This window comes from Gymnogyps californianus, unplaced genomic scaffold (assembly GCF_018139145.2).
Source record: "Gymnogyps californianus isolate 813 unplaced genomic scaffold, ASM1813914v2 HiC_scaffold_139, whole genome shotgun sequence".
NCBI lineage: Eukaryota > Metazoa > Chordata > Aves > Accipitriformes > Cathartidae > Gymnogyps > Gymnogyps californianus.
Window position 1 is genome coordinate 22922 of NW_026114020.1, and position 6000 is coordinate 28921.

General features: G+C 50.4%; 1 long non-coding RNA gene across 1 annotated transcript in view; it reads left to right on the forward strand.

Moving 5' to 3' along the window:
• The first annotated feature begins 5611 nt into the window (after window positions 1-5611).
• Window positions 5612-6000, forward strand: part of LOC127028030 (uncharacterized) — a 13797-nt gene continuing 13408 nt past the window's right edge. The window contains exon 1 of the long non-coding RNA XR_007767922.1: window positions 5612-5740. This is a non-coding gene — a long non-coding RNA (uncharacterized LOC127028030). The remainder of the gene's footprint in view (window positions 5741-6000) is intronic.

Below are 6000 nucleotides of genomic sequence, written 5' to 3' on the forward strand. Positions count from 1 at the left end.
CTGGCTGTGGACAGGAGCAGGGCAGGGGGTGATGTGCTGTGGGGCTTTGGCAATGGCCCCTGTTCCCGATGGGCCCCAGCTGGGGCTGGAGCTGGGGCAGCCCCAGGTGTGGCCAGTGAGGCTGAGGATGGGGCTGGCCCTGCTGTGGGAAGGGGCTCTAGCTGGAGAGGGGGCTGCCTGGGCATGGCTGCCGGAGGGAGCTGAGGAAGGGGAACTGGCTGAGGAGGGAATCCAGGGGGTCCTGCACAGGCAGCTGCCTCCAGCAAGGAACAGGCAGTCCCTGTGGCAAGGAGGATCCCTCCGAGCCATCCCCAACAGAGCAGACCACCAGCACGTGGTGCTGGGAGCTCGGTGCCTCTGTTGACTATGTGCGTGAGCCGCCACGTATTGAGGAATTCTTCCAGATGAGGAGCATCAAGGCCTCTGCTGCGTGCTGCTGAGTGGGCAAGGGTCAGGTAGGTGGCACTGCAGAGGAGGAAGGGGCAGAGAGAGAAGCGTCGGGTGGTGAAGGTCTCCTGCTGGCACCAGGAGCTGCGGTGAGCCACGCATCCTCTCCTCTGCACAGCGCCAAGGGCTCTTCTGCTCCTCACCCTGCCCGCCAGCCAGCAGGCTGGGGGTGCACAAGGAGCTGGGAGGGGACACAGCCGGGAGAGCTGACCCCAGCTGCCCAAAGGGATATTCCAGACCATATGACATGATGCTCAGCAATAAAACTGGGGGTGGAGGTTGGGGGGGGGGGGGGGGGCGCCGCTCAGAACTGGCTGCTCATTGGATGGTTGGTGGTAAGCAATTGTTTTCATTTACACTGCTTGTTTTTCTTGGGTTTTATTTTCCTCTCTCTTTGTTGGTCCCCCGCCTTTTTTTTTTTTTAAATTTCTTATTAATTATTAAACTGTTTTTATATCAACCCATGAGTTTCTTTCTCACATTTACTCTTCCAATTCTCCCCCCATCCCACTGTGAGGGAGTGAGCAAGCAGCTGTATGGTACTTAGTTGCCAGCCGGGGTAAAACCACAATGCTATGTCTACTTTTATGAAGCTGCCTTGCTATTTTTTATTTCCTGTCTGTCACGTACCCTGTTGCTTTAAAAATTTTCTTTCTATGTCTACTTTTATCCAGTTCACTATCTTTATTTTTTAATTTTTCCTCTCTGTCCTGTGCCCCGTTGCTTCTAAATTTCCTATTTTTAAAACTTTTCCTGTCTGTCCTGTACCCCATCGCTTTTAAATTTTCTTTCCTCATCTATTTTTATCCAGTTCACCGTCTTTATTTTTTAATTCATTCTAGTCTGTCCTGTACCCAGTCGCTTTTAAAATTTTCTTTCTATGTCTCCGTCTGTTCAGGTTTCTTCGCTATTTTCTAATGTTTTCCTCTCAATGTCTTCATTTGTGAATTTTTGTTTCTATCTTCACTTTTATGCATTTTTCTATCTCTATTATTTACTTTTTTCCTATCTGTCCTCTATGTTGTCACTTCAAAAACTTTCTTTCTATGTTTACTTTTATCAAGATGCCTAACCCTATTTTTTTATTATTTCCTGTCTGTCCTGTGTCACATTGCTTTTAAATTTTTTTCTATATCTACTTTTATCCAGTTCACTGTCTTTATTTTTCAGTTTTCTTTCTATGTCTCCGTTTATTTAGTTTGTTGTCCCTATTTTTTAGTTTTTTTCTCCTTTAATGCCTTCATTTTTCATTTTTTTTGCTATGTCTACTTTTATCTAGTTTTCTGTCCCTATTTTTTAATAATTTTTTTCTCCTCTGCCTTGTACCCTTTTGCTTTTTAAATTTTCTTTCTATGTCTACTTTTATCAAGCTGTCTATCCCTCTTTTTTAATTCTTTCTTGTTTGTCACGTACCCTGTTGCTTGTTAAGTTTTCTTTGCGTCTTTTATTTTTTTCCTTTATTCTCAGTTCATCCTGAGGCTTTAGAGGGTCTCCTCAGCACGCTTTTATCTCTGGAGCGTAATTTGTACCCCTCTCGGTTTGTCAGAACATCTCCTCTTCCTCAGAGCGGTCTTTTTGTCCTCCCCTCCATCTCGCTTGCCTCCAGTGGGTCAGCGTCTCCCTCACGACATCTGTGTTCTGTTCAAATCCCCTCCCGAGTACCTTTGTGTCCTCGAGCACCATCTGTCTCTCCGGCCACCTCAGCACCCCTCTATTTCTGTCACGACGATGCCTGCGAGCGTCCTTGCGTTCCACGACCATCCTTTAGTTCTGCAGCAGGCTTTGTATCTTTCTTATTCAGACACAACTCTTCCTCGGCTTTCATGTGCCCCAGAGCACTCTTGCCTTCCCCTCTGCCATGTCGGATGCCTCCGTTCGGTCCCTGGTCCCCTAAGGACATCTGTACTCTGTTCAGATCCCCTCCCGAGTACCTCATTGTGTCAGCAATCCTTTGTTTGTCTCTATGTCCACGTTCCCCCCACCCTCCGGAGCCCTCTCGTTCCCATCACGACGCTTCCCGAGACCGTCCTCGTGCCCCACGGCACCTTTGGAGCTCTGCTGCCCTCTTTGTATCTCTCTTATTCAGACAGAACCCTTCCTCATGCTTGCTCTGTGCCCCAGAGCTCTCTTACCTTGTTCGCTGCCATCTAGGATGTCTCCATTCAGTCGCTCATCCCCTGAGGACATCTGTACATCGCGGGACACCTTCTTCAGTTTTGTATTGTGTCCCAGAGCCTTCTGTCTCTCTTTCACTCTCAGCACCCTTCTTATCCCGTCATCACACCTTCTGAGGCCGTCCTCGTGCCCCACAGCCCTCTGTTCAGTCCCTGGTCCCCTGAGGACACCTGTAGTCTGTTCAAATCCCCTCTCGACTTCTTCATCACGTTCTCGAGCCTTCTTTTGTCTGTCCCTCTCGGAACCCCTCTGCTACTGTCACGATGCCTCCCGAGGTCTTAGATGTTCCCCGCAGCACACTTTTAGCTCTGTAAGCCTCCTTTGGACTCGTTTTGTCGCAATCGCACCTCTCCCAAGATCTCCGTTCCCAAATAAGCGCATTCTTTTTCTCCTCTATGCCAGCTAGGATGCCTCCCGAGACCTTCCTTGCGCTCCACAGCGCTTTGGTAACAGTTTGCCTCCCTTTCAATCTCTCTTATCCCTCCGAGCCTTTCACGACCCCTCTGCTCCCAGTCACCGTGCCTCTTCAGACACCTTCTTTGCGTACCACAGCCCTGTCTGAGCTCTGTAGCGGACTTTGATCCTCTCGCATTCCCTCAGAAACCTGTCTGTGGGCTTGTTTGCGCCCCAGAGCGCTCTTATCGTCCCCTCTGCCATCTAGGGTGCCTCCATTTGGTCCCTGGCCTCCCAAGGACACTCTGTTCAAATCCCCTCCAGACTTCCTCCTTGTGCCCCTGAGCCTTCTTTGGTGTCTTTGGCCCAATCGGGACCCCTCTAATGGTGTCACGATGCCTGTCGATGCCTTCGAGGTTGCCCTTAGCACACTTTTAGCTTTGTAGCGAACCTCGCACCCCTCTTGTTGCCTCAGAAGACTTCCCGAGCCATATCTGTGACCCAGCCCAGTCATTCTGTCCTCTCTTCCCTCTAGCCGTGCCTCTATTTGTTCCCTGGCCCTCCGATGACATGGTTACTCGGTTCAGATCCCCTCTGGATTTAATCGCTGTGTCTCCAATCCTTTTTCTGTCTCCCTGGCTCCCTCGGGACATTTCTTCTCCAGGTCACGATGCCTCCTGAGACCTTCCTCGTGCTCCACATCCATCTTGTAGCACTTCAGGTGGGGCCATCTTTGAGCCACAGAACACTCATTTGTTCCTCTACGCTGTCTAGGATTCCCGCGTTCAGTCCCCGGCCACCCGAGACCATCTGTACTCTGCTCAGATGATCACCCGAGTTCCTCCTTGTCATCCCCAAGCCTTCTTTTGCCCATCAGCCCCCTCAACACCCCTCTCCTCACAGTCACGATGCCTCCCGAGACCTTCCTGGATCTCCACAGCACCTTGTAGCAATGTCATCTGAGTCCTTTCTTGTACTCCACAGCACTTCTGTAGCACTTTAGCTCCCTTTCGATTTTATTTTTTTGTGCTCTTCAGAGCGCTCTTATCTTACTGTTTGCCATTTAGGATGCCTTCACTCTTTTTCTATCCAGGCCCCAGGAAAATTAAGTCTAATTCGCTACCCGGTCATGTTGCTGATGCAGTGTAGATGCAGTTGCAGTAAAAGCGCAGGCATTGCTGTTTCCAGTAAGGGTCGCTTTCTCTGCTCAGCACTTTGCACACCCTAAACTGAAGGCAGATGAGAAAACTCCCTGCTGCTCCTCTGGCTGCCTTCATGTCTTCTGGTGGTTGGCCCCGCCCCTTTCCCAGGGGACTGTGGGAAGGGTGGTGGGCGGGGCCCGGGGTATATGAGCCACAGCCGCTCATCAGGGAGCTCATTCTGTTCCTGGGCTTCTGGGGTGTCGGTGCTTTGCTGTTCCTTCAGTCCTTTGCAGCTTTTGAGCTCTCGAAACTATTTGGGCAGATGCGTTTTGACATTTAGAGGAGCGGAGGTGTCTGTTTGCGGTAGGAACTTCAGGACCGGTCAAGGTTCAGCAGCATGTATAATGGAAAATACGCTTGTCTGAAGCTCTTTTTTTTCCAGGTCAGTAATTTTGTACTGAGTGTTCAGGGGTGGCAAGGTGGTTTAATAGGATGCATGTTTTCTTTATTCTAGGTGCATTGCATCTTCCTGGAATTCCTGGCTTTATTGAAGATGGAACCTTGTTTTCTTCACCAGCGTTGCTGTATGCTGTGTAAGTTGCTGCTATCATCTCTCTTAACAGGGCTGATGGTGAGATTATCTGGCAGGGGTTAGGGTGAGCATCTTGTCTGCATCTGTATATGGAGTTTTAGCAGTTCTCAAGAAAGCGGCAGGGACATACGGCGTAGTGTCTTTCAGGGTATGGGATGGCTCATCGCCTTTCCCGATCGCCTACAGAGTACCCTGTTGTCCCTAGAACCTTTGCAGCTGGTGGCAGGCCCCTCATAAATGCTAAGTGTCAGGAGTTCACTTCTCTTTGGTTTTGCAGGCACCGTGCAGGCAGCCTTTGGAATTGGACGAGCACTCCAAGGTGAGCTGGTTAGTAGAAAGGAAGAGCGTGAGGCTGGTGATTCCTTGCAAGTGCAACGGTAGTTTTCCGTCTGTTGGTATCTTAGGTGCCTCAAGCGATGATGGCTGCAGTGTCCGACAGTGGCATCTGGGTGGAGCAGGTGAGCAGAAGTCCACGTTGCTTTCGAGGAGGAGGGTGTTGTGGAAGAGGTCTGTGTCGCCCGACAGGATGCTTCCTGCTGGCACTGTTGTTTTTTTGCAGGTGATGAAGAGGAGCCTGGCGACTGCAGGAATATCGTGGTTTGGTGATGCAGCTTCTGTTGAGAATGGATTTGGCCCCCTGGCCCTCTGAAAGCGAAGTTGAGGAACCAGGGACCACTGCCCTACAGTGCGTGCTTTTGCCTTCAGTTGGAAAGAAACGTTCCAAAGCGGGAATCTTCCTCGTTCAAAGAAGTTGCATTTTAGGAACTTCGTCTCAGAGTGGCTCTTGAGAGGTGATGTACTCGGCAGTAGAAGTCACCAACAGCAAGACTCTGTTATTTCTTTTTTGAAAGTCAATTTGCTCCAAAGCCCCAAGTAGAGCACGTCTTCCTCGAGCTGATGGCATGGTGGTGTTTGGGTTGTCAGTTGTGAGAGGGAGCCATGATAAAAAGACGTTACCGCAGCGTGGATGATGTGTTGCGGGCTATCCCAGGTGAGTGATGTGCTGTGGATAGTGTGGGTGGATGCCCTGGTGATGTTTGTCCCCATGCACGTCCCCCCCTAGAGGTTTCTCCCGCACATTGCTCTCCATTGGCTGTCGGTTGACCCGCCCACACGCGAGTTTTTCCCACGCGAGTTTCCCCTTTCCCACGCGAGTTTTTCCTTTTTCCACGCGAGTTTTTCCCCACGCGAGTTTTTCCCACGCGAGTTTTTCCCACGCGAGTTTTTCCCACGCGAGTTTTTCCCACGCGA